This window comes from Drosophila novamexicana, unplaced genomic scaffold (assembly GCF_003285875.2).
Source record: "Drosophila novamexicana strain 15010-1031.04,08,12 unplaced genomic scaffold, DnovRS2.1 tig00000564-arrow-pilon, whole genome shotgun sequence".
Lineage (NCBI taxonomy): Eukaryota > Metazoa > Arthropoda > Insecta > Diptera > Drosophilidae > Drosophila > Drosophila novamexicana.
This window is the reverse complement of record NW_020824810.1, coordinates 822,315-840,242: the sequence shown is the minus strand read 5'-3', so window position 1 is coordinate 840,242 and position 17,928 is coordinate 822,315. Positions and strand designations below refer to the sequence as shown.

The window sequence follows — 17,928 nt, the reverse complement described above, 5'->3', positions numbered from 1 at the left end:
GAGTGTGTGTGAGTGTGAGTGTATGTAAGAGAGTGTGTGTATTTGTTTTTACTGACAGACGCGTACACTCGAGTTACAGGCACCGCACGGCGTAAAAGTTCGAATAAATCAACAAACATGACAAAATGTTGGAGCTGAGCAACATTTTGTTGCTTAATTGGAGTGTGCAGCACACACACACACACACGCACACACACACACTTGTAGAAAAAAAGAAAGGCAACTTTCACTTTGACTGGCAGATTTGACACACACGTGTGTGTCGCCGTGGTATGGCAAGAGCAAATACCAAAACAAATGCCATTTCAAAGCGGGACAAAAGGCGCTGAACTCCTTGGCACACATATCCAGAACGACAGGCCAAATAATCGCACACACACACACACACACGCATAAACGTCACATTCTGTCGTAAAGCGCAAATATGCGAAAGTGTATGTAGAAATGGCAGCTGGCGAGGGGCGGGGCACACGGGTATGTCCATATATGAATATCGTAAATGGTGCGTGGGTGAACCTTATTTGCATCTCATTAACATGGCGCACAGGACTCGTAAAACCGGACAATGGACGGCGGACAATAGACACTGTACTCTATACGTTGGACAACAGAAGGCAGCCACAGATGGCGTCATCAATGGCTGTCCAATAGGAGGAACTATTTGCAACAAATGGCACAGACCCTTTTATTTGTTTTGCATATTGTTGTAGCTTTTGTTGTTTCTATTTGTTGCTTGTCGCGTACTATTTTCATTACAACAGTCACATAAGCAACAATTGCATAAAAAGGATGTTTCGATATAAGTATTTAAATTTTATAACAAAAAAAAGAGTATTTAATACGCTTGAAGACATTTAGACGTAAATATCTTGGTATACAAGAACCTACTTTTTCACCGATCGTTCATATGGTATCTATATGATATAGTGTTCCGATCCGATATATGTATATTGTCTGCAACAGAAAGGCGCACATACGCAAAGACAAACGAATAGATGGACATGCCTATAAAGATTCGTCTATTGAGGCTGATCAGGAATATATATGTATTTTATGAGCTTGAAACTGTCTACTTCAGTCTTTGTGCTGGAGAGTTACTTTATAAGGCTTTATAAAGCTCACATTTTATGATAAAATTATAATACTTTTTAAAGGGCTGTGAAAGGTCTGAATATATATATATATATGTATAGCTGTCTTCTGCAATATTTACAGGGTATATGCTAGCTTAATATAACGTATGAAAAAGCTATTATACTCACTTCAAGGTTTTAAGAAGCTGGCATTAAAATTAAGACTAAAACAAATCTTAAAGCTGTGCTTGTTGCATTATTTACAGGGTATCTGCAAGCTTATTATAATAATAATAACACCTATAACATACGTTTATAAATGTCTGGAATTGAGCTAAGACTTGGACCTAAAAGAAGTCACACTTAGAAATTTTTAAGCTTGTGCCTGTTGTAGTATTTACAGGGTATCTGCAAGCCTAACATGCTATTCTATTGTATGGCATATGCAAATATTATAATACCTATTACGTACTCTTTGTGGACCAAAAAGAAGTTGCTCTTAGAAATCTTAAAGCTGTGCCTGTTGCATTATTTACAGGGTATCTGCAAGTTGTCTATGCCTTTATAGAATATAATTATGACACTAAAATGTCTGCTTCAACTATTTGCATTTTCATTCATAATAGTTTTGCGTGTGCTGTCGGTGTGTGTGCGTGCGTGTGTGTTCGTTACATATTAACATTATGCCTAATGAGCATGTCCATGTGGCATACACACACACACACACACACACACACACACACACATACGTAAATGTGTATATCCTGTTTGGATGCTTTGAGTGATGTGTGCCTCGCTGCGGCCCTGGTAGTTAATGTCACAAATTTTGATAAATTGTTTTATGGCCAGCTTTAATGGTGTTTTTTTTTATACGCCCTCCCCCCACCCCCCCTCGGATATTGGTATATGTGTCGTAAAACAGTACACGCACACACTTGCACACATGATTATGCTAATAGTTGTAGAAGTGGCAACAAAACGGAGTTTAATCATTTATACAACATTTCGCGTTCCCATTTTTTTATGGCCACAACCCAAACATGCCACATTTATTTATTCAACATTTTGTTCAACACGCGCGCAAATAATTTACGAGTTGCTCGGCTCCTGCCTACGAAATATATTTATTTCTATATGTATATATATATATATATATGTATATTAATTTATATTCGTAGTATATGTATATATATATGTGTGTGTGTGTGTGTGCGGCTTAGTACGTGCTGGCCCCGGGGTTGAGTTTGGGCCAGACCAAAATTTCAACAGCTAGTCACACACATACTCGTAGTGCCCTTTGACCCGCCGGCTATTTACGTTTTATGAACATGATGAATTCTGTATTTGCACTAACTGTTTACATACCTGCTTAATTTTCGTTCCCCTTTCTTTATGATGGGCAATTCAAAGATTTACCAAGCGGCAGAGGTCGTAGAAAAGCTTTCGCTCGGCTTCTACTTCTTCATTCTGCAAAAAAATATAAAAAATAATAATAAATATATTTAGATATATATATAGATTCTTTTCAGCCGGAGACTTGCTCAATGTTTATGAGGTAAATAAAAGCAATAAACAAAGCGAAGAGCTCATTTGAAGATTCACAAAAAATAGTAGATGAAAGAAATGCTATGTTTTGTGGCACTTTTCGTGACAGTGCGCATAAAAAGTTTAGCTCCAGCTAAGCCACAAAAAACAAAGTTCAAAGTTTATGTACTTGCTGCGGCAAGTCTGTCTGTCAAACGGGCCATGTCAAAGTTATAAGCCTTTAAGGCCATTTTACATAGCCTTATCACAAATATGTGTACTAAATTTAAATTTTAAGTCAAACAACGGGAAATGCATGCTCAGATAAGACTATTCTTTAATATAAAGAAGAATAACAAAAGAATTTCTATGGTGGGTTGAAAAAGAAATGCCGCACTTAAAGCGTATTTTGTGCAATAATTAATCGATTGGGGATAATTATTAAGCTGTAGCAAATAACCCAGCGTTGCCCGGTTCTTATGAATAAATGATTGTCAAGTGCGAATTGCGGCTACATGTTATTTTATATATTATTATATGTCAATCAATATCTTTTTTCTAGGTGAATAAACTAATTAAAATAAACGAATATGTGAACAGAATTTGAACCGGCCACCTGCTGCTTATTAGACACCCAAAACAGGCAGGTTTGAGCCCTGTTTTGTCTCAAAGGTAAGTAACAACTCTTTCATATTTTATATAGCTAAATAATTGATTCAAGTGCGTTGCCTTAATTATATGTCACCTAATTGTTGCAACGCTTTAAATTGTTTGACTACATTAAATATTAAACATAAATATTTAAATTCCCAAAGCAATTGCCAGAGCCTTTGTTGTACAACTTGACAGGGCCAACAAAGTGCTTGGCCCTAACAAGCCCGAATTAAGTTAAGTAAAAGTGCAAAGAATGTCAAACGCTTTGTGCTTCGCCCGACGTGCAACGTGCAACATGCAACATGCAACATGCATTTGGGTACAGCTGCTGTGGCAGCATCAACTTTGCCCCATTCCCAGTTCAGTTTGTTTCAGGCACTCGAAACATGTGTTTGTCATGCTGCAAAGCTGTCCAAACAGGAGCTGCAAAGTGGCCAACCAGGTGCAATTTTCACGCAAGTGTGTGCGCGAGAGTGTGTGTTAGAAAAGTTTGCTCTTAAAATAATTTGCCTTTTGTTATGCGCCAACAAGGCGTATTATATATAATGAGACTCAATGTGCAGTGCCTAGCAGAAGACAATGTCGAGCCCATAAGACAGCCAAATTCTGAATTCCTGAAGAATTCCGGAAGAAGATGGTTCAGGGTATCCCCTAGTCGGGAGCTCCTGACTAGAACCTCCTACTTGTTATTATTGCCACTCTGCATGCTGCCTGCTAGGGTATCTAAGCTTCAGCACCTCCCAAATATCCATTTATTTATTTAATTTTAAAAGTTTAAAATTGCTTTGTGTGTGCCGTCCCCAGAATGCGTTTGCCGCCGAGCAACTTAAATATATGGCAATTGCTCGCCAGTATATGAAAAACCTATCCCGAGCACTTACTGCAATATTTATGAAATGCCAGACAACGCTGCGTATACGTAATGTTGGCTTTTTAAAGTGGCCCTATCAGTGCTATGCGCACACGCCCACGTCTGGGGCGGGGCGAAAAAGAAAAACAACAACAACAATAAAAGTGGGCACACACGACGTGGATTGATTTCGTGCTTCTTTATGCCGAGGACACAGGGAAAATGGGTAAAAGGGGGTATATTGGTTGTGGGCAAGAAGGAGGCTGCTCTGCTTTCATATATAATATATATATATTCTTGATCAGCTCTAACAGCCAAATAGATTGAGCCAAGTCTGTTCTTCTGTCCCTCCCTCCTTCTGTCCTTCCGTCCTGCCTTTGCTCCTTTTTTATCAAGTATATATTATTGATAAGAGCAAAGCGCCAAGTTGACCTAGCCAAAAGAATTTCGATATATATAGTTGCATTTTGATCGATTTTGAGACGTCTTTTCTTTAAGCATAACTCGAATAATTTAAAAGCTAGACACAGTAAATGTGGTCTGTAGATTCTTGTATATTATATCAAGATTATATATAAGTTTTCACAAAAAAAAAACAACTCCCTAAGCTAGAGCTTTGCGCTTTATTTAAATTTTCATAAAGATCGGACTATAAACACCGAAGCTTAACAAGAATACATTTCTTATAAAGAAAGATAGTTCTTCAGCTCTGTCGCGTGGTTCAGCGTATCTCTAGGTCGACTCTCACTCACTTTTTTGGTCCTTCCGTAGTCAGTTTTTCACGCTGATCGAAAGATTCTCCGGCACGGATGAGCGTAAAGCGTGCAGACAGTTAGATAAGACGGGATGCCCGCATCAAATGCTCGTTAGTTGTCACTCGGACGTGTTTGGGTATATGCTTTATGCTCTCGCCCCCCACACACACATACACACACACACCCACTCTATTGCTGGCCAAGTTATCAGGCTCTAATCAGCGTAGCCGCAAACAAAACACAAATTGAGTAAGGGGAAAAACTGATTTCGAGTAAAAAATTTTGGAGGCCAAGTCGCAGCCAAGCCAAAGTCAGCCGCAGCTGAGAAGGCCAAAAAATGGGCAACTTTTGTAGCTTGTGGGCGCAATCAGTGCCACGCCCCGCGTTTAGTTGGCATTTTGGCTGCGTGTCACATTTTTATAAAGCATGTTTTTTTTTTCTTCTTTTTTGTTTTGTTTGTGTGTGTTTTTGTTGTTGTTGTTGTATTCACATTTTGTGTTTGCTTTGCGGGGCTGCGCTGCGCTGCGTTGCGCGACGTTGCGGCTTATCACATAATTTGAATAAAGTAGCTGCAATCTTGTGTCAGTTTATCGCAAATTAGACAACAACAACAACAAAAACAACAATGGGCACAGATAAAATCAACAACAACAACAACAACAGCGACAGTGTCAGAGAGTTTTTTTTTCTTCTGAGAGACGCGCAGATGAAGATTGTAAAGACACAGCGGAAACTAATTTGTGTGTGCCTTAAATGACAGCAGCTCAAGTGCGGAAAAGTCGCCAAAAAAACAACAACAGCAAATCTTGCTTAAAAAAAGAGAGAGGGAAAAAAGGGGAGGCGCACCCAAAAATGCTTGCACAAAATCAAATTATGCACATGTGATAAAAGGCTGGGCACAAGCTGAAGCTGAAGCTGAAATAATTGAATCACAGTCGCTGTCGGCAGTCTGCTGACAGCGGCAGCGGCAGCAAGAAAAACCTGATTAAACATGACACCTTTAATGCAACAAATATGTACACGTATAAACGTGCCTGGCATTTGTTGCTGCTCAAATTCAAGTGCAGACTCAATGGAAATGGAAAATTATGCGAATGAAATCAATTTTTGTAATAATTTCTTTCTATGCATTTTGTGTGTGTTTAAAAGATTTAACTTTATTTCAATGGAATAACAATAATTGGGGCTTATTAACTGATTGCTTTCCATATTCGCACGCCACGGGGCGTATACGTAATGCGCTGAAGGCAGGCGCTTCATTTTGAATAAAGATATATGTATATATGTATGTATATATCTATATATATATGCATTTATTTGCGCTAGAGATCATAAAAGACTTAAATGAGTATTAAATAATTGTTTGATGCGTTTTTTTTATTGTGTGTACAATTAAACATGCGTAATAAAACATTCATGATTATTAGTTTAGCAATAATTGCAATCAATTGGTTGAGCTATCGCTCTCTCTCTCTCTATCTCTATCTCTCTCTCTCTCTCTCTCTCTCTCTCTGTCTCTCTCTGTCTCTGTCTCTCTCTCTCTGTCTCTCTCTCTCTCTGTCTGTGTCTCTGTCTCTGTCTCTGTCTCTTTCTCTTTCTCTTTCTCTCTCTCTCTCTCTCTCTCTCTCTCTCTCTCTGTCTCTCTCTCTCCTGTAATTGCCATTTAGTCGCTTGATCTACGCGTTCTGCTTTTTTTTATTTTTTTTTTTTTTTTTTATTTTTTCTATTCAATTTTTATTTATCTTTGACTTTGCTCGAAAGACAGGCGAAAAAATGGCAAATTAGTTGTTTGCCGAATTGTGCCAAAAATATCACAAAATTTTATTTCGAGTGTTTGTCGCCAGGCAATTGACTAATCATCATATAATCACAGCTATAAAAACATGACTGGTGGCAATTACCCGGCCTTGCGCGGGCCAACTTACATTGTTTCGAACTTGAGCTAAGACTTTGATGCATTGCATAGATATTTGAACCAAAAATTTGAGTCAAATTTTTGAGCCCATTTTGGTTTCCAATTAATCAGCTTTAGACCCACAAATTACGCTGTATTCTAATAAAAAGTCGAATGGGTTTCTTTAAGAAATTATTCATAAACATCTTTGCTGCTTCACAAAACCAATTCTAGATGGATTTGCCGAAAAGCGTGTAAAAACCTCGCAAGTGAATTTGTGCTAAGATCTTTGCAGATCATTTGGAGACATATTTATGAGTAAACCATACAGTTGCACTTAAAATGAGCAAAACGGATTGGTTTTTTATGTGTCTATCAAGCGGAGTGCAGCCCGTTTAAATTCCGCAAATATTTTGTAGCCAGAGCGCAAATTGAATGCCTGTCGCATCTGCAGCGTCTTGTACTATTAACGAGCTTGTGTTTCTTTTCTTTTCTTTTTTTTGTATTTATTTACATTTCAATTTCAATGTTTTTTATATATTTTTATTTTTACCCGATGTTTTCGGTTCTCTGCATGGAGCTGTGCTCATTTTTTATGTCATCATGGGAACAGCGTACATTGGCTTTTCTTTGCCGTCTTCATGTTGAATGATTCTTGTTTATTATTTTGTTTATATCTTTTTGCGCTTGCGAAAGATGCTTTGAGGTGTGTGCGCGAGTGTGTGTGAGTGTGTGTGAAATATGTACTGTATTTAAAGGTGTGTGTGCGTGTGTTTGTTTATTGCATGCTCTTTTTTATTTACATGTGAAATTAACATATTTCCCGGAAAACCTTAACTCCCTGTGCCTCTTACCTGTTGTTGTTGTTGTTGTTGTTGCTGTTGTTGTTATTGAAATTATAATTGTGTCGCTTTTCTGTGCGCTTGGCGCCGCTCAGTTGCAAATTGTTGTCAATCTTGATGCTTTGATTCTTAGCATATTTTGCTGCGCAGTTCAATATGTTTCTTAGCAATTGTCTCACAGCTTTTTTATAGCTAGTAAATTTTGTTATGTTTATGTGCTAAATAAATTAAGTTAACTTTGTTTTTTTTTTTTTTTTTTTAAATATTTTTCACATTTTCACACACTTTAAGCACATTGGTTGTTATTGTTGTTGGTTGTTTTTTATTAAAAAAATATATGCGTTTGGTTTTTTATGCTATTAGCAAATGTTATTAACTTTTGGTACATATTGTGCATGGCGTTTAGTTGTTGTAGTAGAAAAGCTTTGCAAGCTCTGTTATTTTGTTGTTGTTGTTGTTTTTTTGCCGCTTGCTAACACCGGCAATTCCACTGAAGAACTAAGGCGCTTCTGCAGTGTGCGCGCCTTTTTATATGGCCGCTGGCGTTGCTCTCTTGCGTGCTTGCGCTCTCTTACGTTTGGCAGCGCGTTTATTTAAGAGCGCCGCTCGCCGCATGCACTGTTATCAGCGGTGCGCGTTGTGACGTCACGGCCAATGCTCATTTGCCAAATTGCACGTGCTGAACAGTTTTTTCGTTACTTTTTTAAGCGTGTGCGTGTGTGTGTGTGTGTGTGTGTGTGTGTGTGTGTTGTGTGGCCATAAATTAGCAGGCAACCTTTTGCGCCTCTGGCTTTGACTTGTGCTGCCTTGTTTATTTACATATTTTGCAGTCTCTGTCTCGCTCGCTCTCACTCACTCGCCCTCTCACTCACTTTACATTGCCGCAAGCCTCGTTGCTGTTCTTATTGTTGTGGCTCTTCATATTCTCGCTTTCTTCTGTCTTGCCGCTGTTGCTGCCGCTGTTGCTGCTTCTGTTCTTTTGTTTGTCTGCGTTTCGGCTCGTTTACATTGTGCTTTTTGCTGTTGATTTATCTAAAATGGCGTATTACTTGAACTTTAGCATTCCAGCTCTCCGGCTCTCAGCTGTTGCCATATCAAATATAATATTCTATTTATATTTATTGCACTTGAAAGTTAAATTTGGAATCAATAAAACTATTGCATATTTCGATCGAAAGCACTTTTCGGCTATTAACGAAGATGCCAATTAGCTGACATTTTGTTTTTACCAATTCAATTGGCAGCTAGAAGAAATTACCCGGCGTTGTGCGGATCTAACAATCAACGTAATTGTTTGTTTGATGAATTTGAACCAGCCACCTGTTCGATGTCTTAGCCATTTCCACTTGTATGTTCTTACCTTGAACACAATTTTCCCCCACTTCCAGGTCGAATTTGTCGCAGCCCTTTACCTATTTGCGCTTTCCACCTCTTACAACCTGGCTCTTAATATAAACAGCTTTGAGTTGTGTTTTACCATAGTGCTTTTATCCATTTACTTAACAATTTGTTTGGCCAAGTGGCAATAATTGAATTTTATAAGCATGGGGCGGGGGGAGGGGGGAGGGGGGGGGGGTGGTGGGAAACCAAAAGCCAAAGCTAAACTAATTTACATTTAACTGCAGCAGTTAAAGTTAAGCCCAGTTGAAAAGTTGCCTGGACTCGGAAAATCATTTGCCGCACATAATCGTATTTGCGTTTATAATTCGGTAATAGTTCAGCTTTTGACTATAATAGGGTATTATTAAGGCTTTATGCTAATAAACGGGCGCATTACATAGAATTCGAGCATATGAAGCATAAATTAAGCAATATGAACTTGAAAATTGTTGAATCTAAAGCCAGTCGCACGTATTGAGATAAAAACAACGCCAACAGACGGCATTTCTCCCACAAAATTCCCCAGAGATAGGGCGGGAGGAGAGAAAGGGCGAGAGAGATTCGCCTCATAAATTTGCGGGCACTTTTTTATATTTTTTACCGCTTAACAACAGATTCATGCTTCACTTCAGATATGGCTCCATACACACACACAGACGCACACAGGGTGCTTTAATTTTATCGTTGCCTACTTTTAGGCAGTCGCCATGTTGTGCCACCAAAAATGCTGTTACTGTTTCTGGCCTTATTTTTAGCAGCAGCATAATTTTTTATTGATTGGATTTCAGCGAAAATCACTTCCGGCGATAAAATTGTTGGGCCCCAAATTGAAGCGAAAAACAAAGTTTCGTATTTGATTTATTTTACATTTGCGTCAATGTCAATCGAGTTAGAGGGCCTGTAAGGTCCTTTGATTTGTTTATTTGGCTTTCGACTAATGGCCACAGTCCTGTGGAAATGACAAATGTTTGAATAAAAACGAAAATGTTTGCATAATGTGGCATTTGTCTACCCTTTTTGGGGGGCGTACCACTTGCCGCAATATACAAATACAAAGATAATACACAATAAATTACGGCAAATTTGTCGCAAAATTTGTTTTGTTGCTATTGTTGTTATGTCGGCCATGTAATTCAATACTACAATCAGAGCTGGGCACTCGCGCACGGGGTTAATGTCCTGTCAGACAGTTACAACAGCTGCCAAGGCGACAATAAAAGCAAAATCAACAAGAGTCAAGAGTCGAGAGGCCAAGACAGCCGAGAGCCAAGCCAAATGAAGAGCCTAACCAAGTGCGGGCCACTCGAGGATTCTGCGAAACAAGCGACGCACTTTAAGATAAATATTTATTTACCCACACAAGAAACCATGCCAAATGAAGCAGTAAAGGCCCATCATAACAAGCGAGCAGCCAAATGATGAACGATTTGATACCCAGCAGCAAAACTATGCCAGCCATGTTCAAGCAAAAACCTTCTCAATAACTTGAAGACATTTAAATGAACTAAAGTTGATTTAAAGACAAAATATAAATAATAATATCCTCTAGCTGCACTTAATAACAGGGTATCACAACAGCTGCGCTTTGTGATCGCACCGGAAGCGTACAATGCCAGAGTCACCAAGAAGTTCTGCGCCTCAAGTCAAAGCCACATTTTAAGAGAGTCATGACGTCACAAACGAAGAGCGGAAACTGCATTCAATGGCAGCCATTTTGTGTGTGCGCCTGCGCGTCATTTTGGCCACAGAAACTTGGCACTTCCGGCTAAAGGACCGAACGACTATATGACATCATTGAAAACAAACGTCGAGCTTTGGTAATGAAATTATGCGTTTGCTTCTCACACACACACACACACACACACACACACACACACACACACAGAGAGAGAGTCACAAAGGGCATGGGCTGTCGTTGGTGTGAATAGTTTTTGGCTTCTGGCTTGGCGCCTTGGCGCGCTGACGTCACTGTCGTCTGTCGTTGGCTGTGCACTCGATTGTAAAATTGGCAAATAAATAGGATTTTATATTTAACGTTTCTGTTGCAGGCTCAGGAAGCCATACAGCACACACACACACACACACACATACTCGCAATGATAATAATGAACATGATCAAGTTGACGCTGAGAACGATGATGACGATGACATAAGCAGACGCGCATCGAGTGTAGCCTAGGCCGTTTTTTTTGTTTGTGTGCGTATGACCTATTGCTCACCTGCCTAGCGAGCGCAAAGGTCAATGCAAATACATTGCCGCTGACATTTGACAGTCGGCGTATCAACTAATTGAATTTACGGCGCGTGTAAAGATTTTTATTTTTTTTTTTCAATTTTCTGTATGAATGCCATAAAGGACACACAGCTGCATAAGCTTTTAATCGTTTTTTGGGGTCAGCGCAAAGCTGGAGAATCACTTAGCCAAACGCTTATAATGTTGCCCATTTATATATAACCCCTCCTTAATGTTTTTTGTTTTGTTTAATTTTTACGCGCTATTACGTGCATTTTATGCAGGATACCCGTTGCATTTAATGCGCCCTTCCGTTACCCGTTTACCGTAATCATAATTAAATGACGTCAATGCTGCCGCCGCAAACACACTTTGATGTGATGCTGTGTGTGTCGTCCTCCTCTATTTAATGGCAGCCGCTTTTTATGGCCGCGACTGTGCGCTGCCGTTATATGGCGAGACGTACCGTCATCATTTTTAAAGCATACTTTTAGACGCTCTTTAAAAATGGCAGCAACTACCGCTGCGAAGACTGGCAGCAGACTTCTAACTAGTTGCTCGTGCTGCCTTTTACGATTGTCAGACACATAAAACTGGCTAAGGCTGCAAAAGCCATATGTCAAAACATAAATTTTTACTTACTATTACAACTATTTCGTACCGCCCAAAAGTAGGCAGCACAAATAAAGTGTCGCTTGAAAAAAGCTAGTTGAAAAAAAGCGCAGCTGACAACACTGACAGCAGCCGCAGCAGCAGCAGCAGCAGCAGCGGCAGCGCAGCAAGCTAACGGCGCGCATAGCGTGGGGCCCGGTGGCTCTTGTCTTGCTCTTGTCTTCAGTTTTAGTTTTCAGTTTCTTTCTGCCAGTCGTTCGCGTCGGTCGATCGGTTGCTGCGCGAAGAGGCAGAGGCACGATATTCAAAAGCTTGGGCCAAAACCAAACACGCATCAGCATCCGCATCAAGTGCTGCTGCAGCAGCATCCAGCCAACACTACGCAAATAAGGTGCATACCAAAACAACAATAACAACAGTTACAACAACAACAACAGTTACAACAACAACATTGACTGCCGCTGTTATCAGGCAACAAATATTTATTTTAAAAAAAAAATTGGAAAAATTTGAAAAAAAAAAAACATAAAATGCCCGCCTGACACAATTTCGTGAGCTCTGTGCCAAACTGTGCAAATTGTGTATGGAAAATGTGAAGAAGATAAAAAATAAATTAAAATGTGCATTAAATTCGCTGGCGTGTGTTTTACACGCAGAGAAAAGAAACAAAAGCCAAAGCGCAGCAGCAGAAATTGAAAACAAACAGAAAAGAAATTGCATAAGTTCGGTTTTTTTTTTTTTTTGGCGTGCGCTTTGCGCATCTTCATTTCCCCCACACACACCCCGCCCCCCTTCCTCTCACCAAACAGCCCAGGTTTCTGTTTCGCGGGCTGTGCAATGTTTGAGCTTTTGTTTTGTTTTTGAAATAAGCCGAAAATATGCAAAAACAGAAAACGAGAAAGAACTGTTAACTTTGGCAGGTCGAAGTTGAAATACCCTTTAAGTGCGAGCAGTGCAGAGTGTTTTGTAGATTATAATATCGGAGTGTAAATATCTAGAAAAGCAAAGCTGTCTATCGAGCTATATGATAGAGGAGTAGTAGAATCAAGTAGTATAGTAGTATATAGTATATAGAAGTACTCTGTTGATAAGATATGTCTGAAATATCCCAAATGCCGAAGTAGATCAACTATATTATTTGGACAAAAAGACAAATGCATGCGTCACACATTTCCTCATAAAATTCAAATACCACCTCTACAAGAGTATTTAAGACAAACGGACACATAAATTTGAAGAGAACAAACAAATATGCAGCTTAAAAGTATTAACAATAATTTAAAACAATTTCTTGTTTGTTAGCCATTTGACTTTTGAACAAGTTTTTTTTTTTGGCGCTAAAAACAAAAATTTGTACATTTGCAATTGCAAGACTTTATGCAATCGCAACATGCATTTAACAGCAGCGCATTTAAGTTAATTTTAAAAAGTTTGCCAGCAACAAAAGCCAATTAACATAAACTAATTACGGCACAAATAACCAAATTAGTTGGCCGCAAAAATCCGCATGGAGCCCTTTTTTTTTAGCCATTTATTGCGCCATTAAACAGATACGAAATTTGCATGAATTAGATAAGGCATGGAATTACGCAAAAAATAAATTTAAAATAAAAAACAATACAAAAAGCACTCACATAAAACAGGATAATGTCATCCTGAATTTAATGAGAAGGCATAAAATGTTGTCAAAGGCAACGCCCCGGCCCGCCCCGCCCTGCCTCGTTCCGGCCGCATACAGTCATGTTTGCATTTGCAAACAAATTATTCAAATTGATTAATGATAATGTTGTTGCTGAAAATTGTCAAATTATCTGCCAGAGTTCATTAGACAAACCTATCTGAAATGACATAATACACGATTGATTATGTTGATATTTTTTCTAGGCATTTAGCCAATTGCATTATGCACATAAATCGATATCGAAACCATAAATCTCAATTCTGAAATCGAGAGAAAGACGTGTAGAGGAAGGGGCGCCCCCCTCTCTGGCATCATGTATGCAAATTGAGTCCATTTATTATCCATCCCATATACGCATAGAGTTGATTGTCTATCGACACATTGACAGAACACGAGCTTTATAAATTTAGTCACATGTAGATAAAGTCTAATTTGTGCTCTTCTTTAATCTCTTTCTATACATTTGAACATAATCAGAAAGCTATTAAACGTGGGCGTGAACAAAGCTGAAAACAAACAAAAACAATCCAAAATCGTTTGATATATGCAAAAGCGCAAGTTAGATAAGTTTTGCTGTCTTTCTATTCATCTTTCACACATATTTTGTCATATGTTTCACATGTGTTCCTCCACTCCGCAAGAGACTTGGCATAGAAGACAGTTTGTTGTTGTTGTTGCTGCTGCGAGCAGCTGTTGTGGGCGTTGGCCTCAAAAAGCATACAAGTGCGCCAGCTGTTGCCACATTTCGTGGCAGCCAGCCCGTCAATGCAAAGAGAAGTCGCTGGTTTGATTTATAAATCGTACCAAAAAAAAAGGAGTCGCTAGTTCGTTTCACAATTAGAACAAACTGCCTGCCTTTGGCTTGGTTTTACAAACATGGTTTTACATAAGTTAAGTCGCTGGTTCGATTCACAATTCAAACCCAAAATAAGGAAAGTCGCTGATGCGGTTCACTGTTTGAATCCAAAAAGAATAGGTCGCAATTCGAACCAGCTGTTTGCTTGTTTTTATAAACATGGTTTTACATAAGTGAAGTCGCTGGTTCGATTCACAATTCAAACCCAAAAAGGAAAGTCGCTGATGCGGTTCACTGTTTGAATCCAAAAAGAACAGGTCGCAATTCGAACCAGCTGTTTGCTTGAGGGTTTTTGGTTTTGTAAAGAAGGCCTAACAACAACCTTGAACCCAGTTGCTGGTTCAAACTTTGATTGAAAACAAGAGAAATTTCTTATCTCTACCAAGTGCAGGTAGCAACAGCTTTTTATGTAAAACACATGAATCAACCCTCGTTTTATGCACTGGCACTTTTTAGGACCTAGTTACATTTACACCCGCATCTTGGTCACAAAAAAAAAAGTAACCGCAATTAACAATTGTGGTTGCAGCGGTTTCTGTTACGTTTGCACTTTGCCAATATTGCGATTTGCATATTTGTTAACATAATTCGATTAGTGCTAAAACCGCATAATTAAATGCGAATATTTATATGTTGTTGTTTTTTTTTTTTTTAATATTTGTAAAATATTTAAAGAAAATTAAATAACTCAACACGTTTGGTGGCCAGTCATTGCCAGCTTGTTGCCTCATTCAACGCGCATCAACACCCACAATTAGTCGATTATAAAATTTATTGTGAGCTCCAAGATATATTTAAGCGCTGACTATTTATAGTCAACGACTAGCGATGAGCCAGATGACGCAAGCAGTTTGTAATGTACTTAAAAAGCGAATTTTCTATTCTTAAATAAGGCGATCAAGTATGTCGAAAGGCCATATCCACTTTCATGATTCCACAGAAGAATTTATGCTAACAGGCAAGTAGGCCTAACATCTGGCAAGCCGAAGCCTAGATACCCTTGCAGACTAACGAGTGTGATGTCACTCTAATAATTGACCCTCGCATGCAGCTATTTGAACATGCAAAGTCGGGTGTAGCCGAAACCCAAATCGAAGTACAATGCCAAATGCAAAAAATATGCTTTAATCCGGAGTGCTCGACTAGGGAATACCCTGTACCTTCTTTTACCAACAACAAGTGTTCAAGATCAGTTTATCAGAGCAGATCATGCAATCAGCTCAGTAAATACTCTTCTAGAAGCGACAATTAGATTTGCTCTGAAAACACCTTTTTTTATATCGATTTTTATCGATTGCTTGGAAACGGGGCAACTTATCGATTAACTGACTTCTCTAGTCTCTAGCTCTTGATACAGTCAGACAGATGGACAGACATACGGATAGCAACTCGGACATGGCTAGATTGACTCGGCTATTGATATTAATGAAGAATATAGATATAAATACAACAAAATGATACCCTTTTTGCCCATTTTCAATGAGTAGAGGGCATAAAAAAGACCACTTTTGCATTGTTTAAAATGTGCCGATGTTCAATATTCGTAGCTCGTATTTGTTGCATGTTTTATTTATTTAATCAATTGTATTTATTTGCTTAACGATGCATGGCTCTTGAATTGCGAATATGGCAATTGGTTTGCAGCTGATATCAGCTGAATCAATTACATATATATATATATATGCATATATATGCCAAATCAGATCTTAATTCAATTATTTGTGAACTTGTGGAATTCGCTCCGCTCTAATAAGTGAAAGGGTCGTCGAACCGGAATTGGCTACACCAAAATAAAAAAAAAAACAACATAAACAATGAAAAAACATTTAAATACTTAAAAAATAAAACACACACAAAAAGCGAAACAAACACATCAAGAGACAGAAATAAATTTAAGAAATATACAAAAAGTCAACTCTGGCTGATGATAAGCACAAAGAATCGAAACACGTTTCTTCTTAACCAAAAACTAAGTATTATATGGTATTTAGACATATGAATAAATAATGCAAAATGTGATCACAGTGTTAATTCTAAGACGAGGGTTGCCTTCAAAGTTGAAGCACTTAATCATCTGCGCATATCAATTATAATATTTGGCTAATGAATTGGGCCGGACACGCCGCAGATAAACTAGTTTTCGCATTTGAAGTTCTGTTGATATTTGATATAGATTTTGTTTTTCTTAATAGTTTCGATATTTCAGCAACTGGTTAACAAATGGGCTCTTAAATAGCATGTTGTGCCATTTAATTATTTAATGTATGCCAAGCTGATCGATAGTCTCGGTGTTAAATGAAATAAGCCCCAGCTAAATTGAGACTCGTGTCGACTAATTAGCTGTGAAATTGTCCAACTTTTATGCTAAAACCAGAATTGAATTGCTTTAACAACTTCTCGCAGTCCGTAAGTCAGTTGCCAGCACACCCGAGTTCAAATCAATATAAACATATTTTTTTAATTGAATTAACATTGCTCAAGTTCAGGCGGGTGGGCAGGGGAGGGATAGGGGGGTTCATCCGTGACATCGATATATATATATATCAACTTTCGATTGATTTAAATTGGGCTTTAATTGTTCAGAGAGACAATGCCACAATGGGACATAGACTTGAACCAGAAACCCACTAATATGCATGAGTATGCAGCTAATTTTCATCATAAAAAGCCCAATCGGACGCACAAATTGGCATGAAAAGCTACAATAAAAACGATGAAAACATTTAAATGCGGCATTAAACCAGTTTTACAATGACATTAGCATGTGGACGACAGCCAAAGACAAAAGATCACAATGTAAATATAACTACTGTCAATCTGGTGTGAGTGCTGTTGTGTGTGTGTGTGCGAGTGTGTGTGTGTGTGTGCAAGTGTGTGTGAGTGTGTGTGCAGCATCAATAGACCACAAAATGACAAGCCACAGACAAAGGCAACACGCGCTGCATGCAAATGTTGCACTCTTTCTTGTTGATTATTGCTATTCGATTATTCGACAGAAACTTACTCGACTAACAGAATACCCTTTTCTCACAACTATATATTCCTTAAGGCACATACAACCCTACAACAAAGGGAGCGCAAGCTTTTAAAAATGTAATTTAATTAAGACAAATGTGAAAAGCATAAAGTGCGCATATACCCGTTTGATATAGGGTATAAATTGCTGCATAAACAGAGTCTAGAGTTACTTTTGCAATTTGTTGTTAACTCAGACACGTTGGGCTGGACACGTGTGTGTGTGTGTGATATGCATAAAGCAAATTCATTTGAAAACGAAAACAAAAGTTTCACTAATTGGCAGCCGAACTTGATGGACTGTATCTGATTGGTATTAGTTTCAAATGGCGCAAGTGCAAATATTTCTATATAACTTTAGACAAAATACAAATCAATATATGCATATGAATATGATTGTGGTCGAAATAAGTCGAATACAAGCGATTTCCGCCAATATTCCACAGTTGTGTGTGAAAAATAACTTAAAACTTTACCCCACAAATGCTCAACGCCCATTTTTCAAATAGGATGGTTTGAAAAGTGTCTCACTCTCTTTCAAATTAATTTTTATAGGCAT

The 17,928-nt window shown here is 38.5% G+C and overlaps 2 protein-coding genes across 3 annotated transcripts in view; one reads left to right on the top strand and one right to left on the bottom strand.

Moving 5' to 3' along the window:
- The window catches only part of LOC115762425 (diacylglycerol kinase 1), a 51,199-nt gene extending 43,406 nt beyond the window's left edge, over positions 1-7,793 (bottom strand). Inside the window, exons 1-2 of the mRNA XM_030704621.1 lie at positions 7,605-7,793; positions 2,439-2,540 (exon numbers count right to left, since the gene is read on the bottom strand). The gene's annotated coding sequence lies outside the window, so the exon portion shown is untranslated. The remainder of the gene's footprint in view (positions 1-2,438; positions 2,541-7,604) is intronic.
- The window catches only part of LOC115762427, a 38,952-nt gene continuing 24,256 nt past the window's right edge, over positions 3,233-17,928 (top strand). The window contains exon 1 of one of the 2 annotated variants that reach the window (XM_030704622.1): positions 3,233-3,269. The gene's annotated coding sequence lies outside the window, so the exon portion shown is untranslated. Of the gene's footprint in view, positions 3,270-12,093; positions 12,209-17,928 lie in introns of those variants that run through there. The other variant, XM_030704623.1, reaches the window with a different exon arrangement.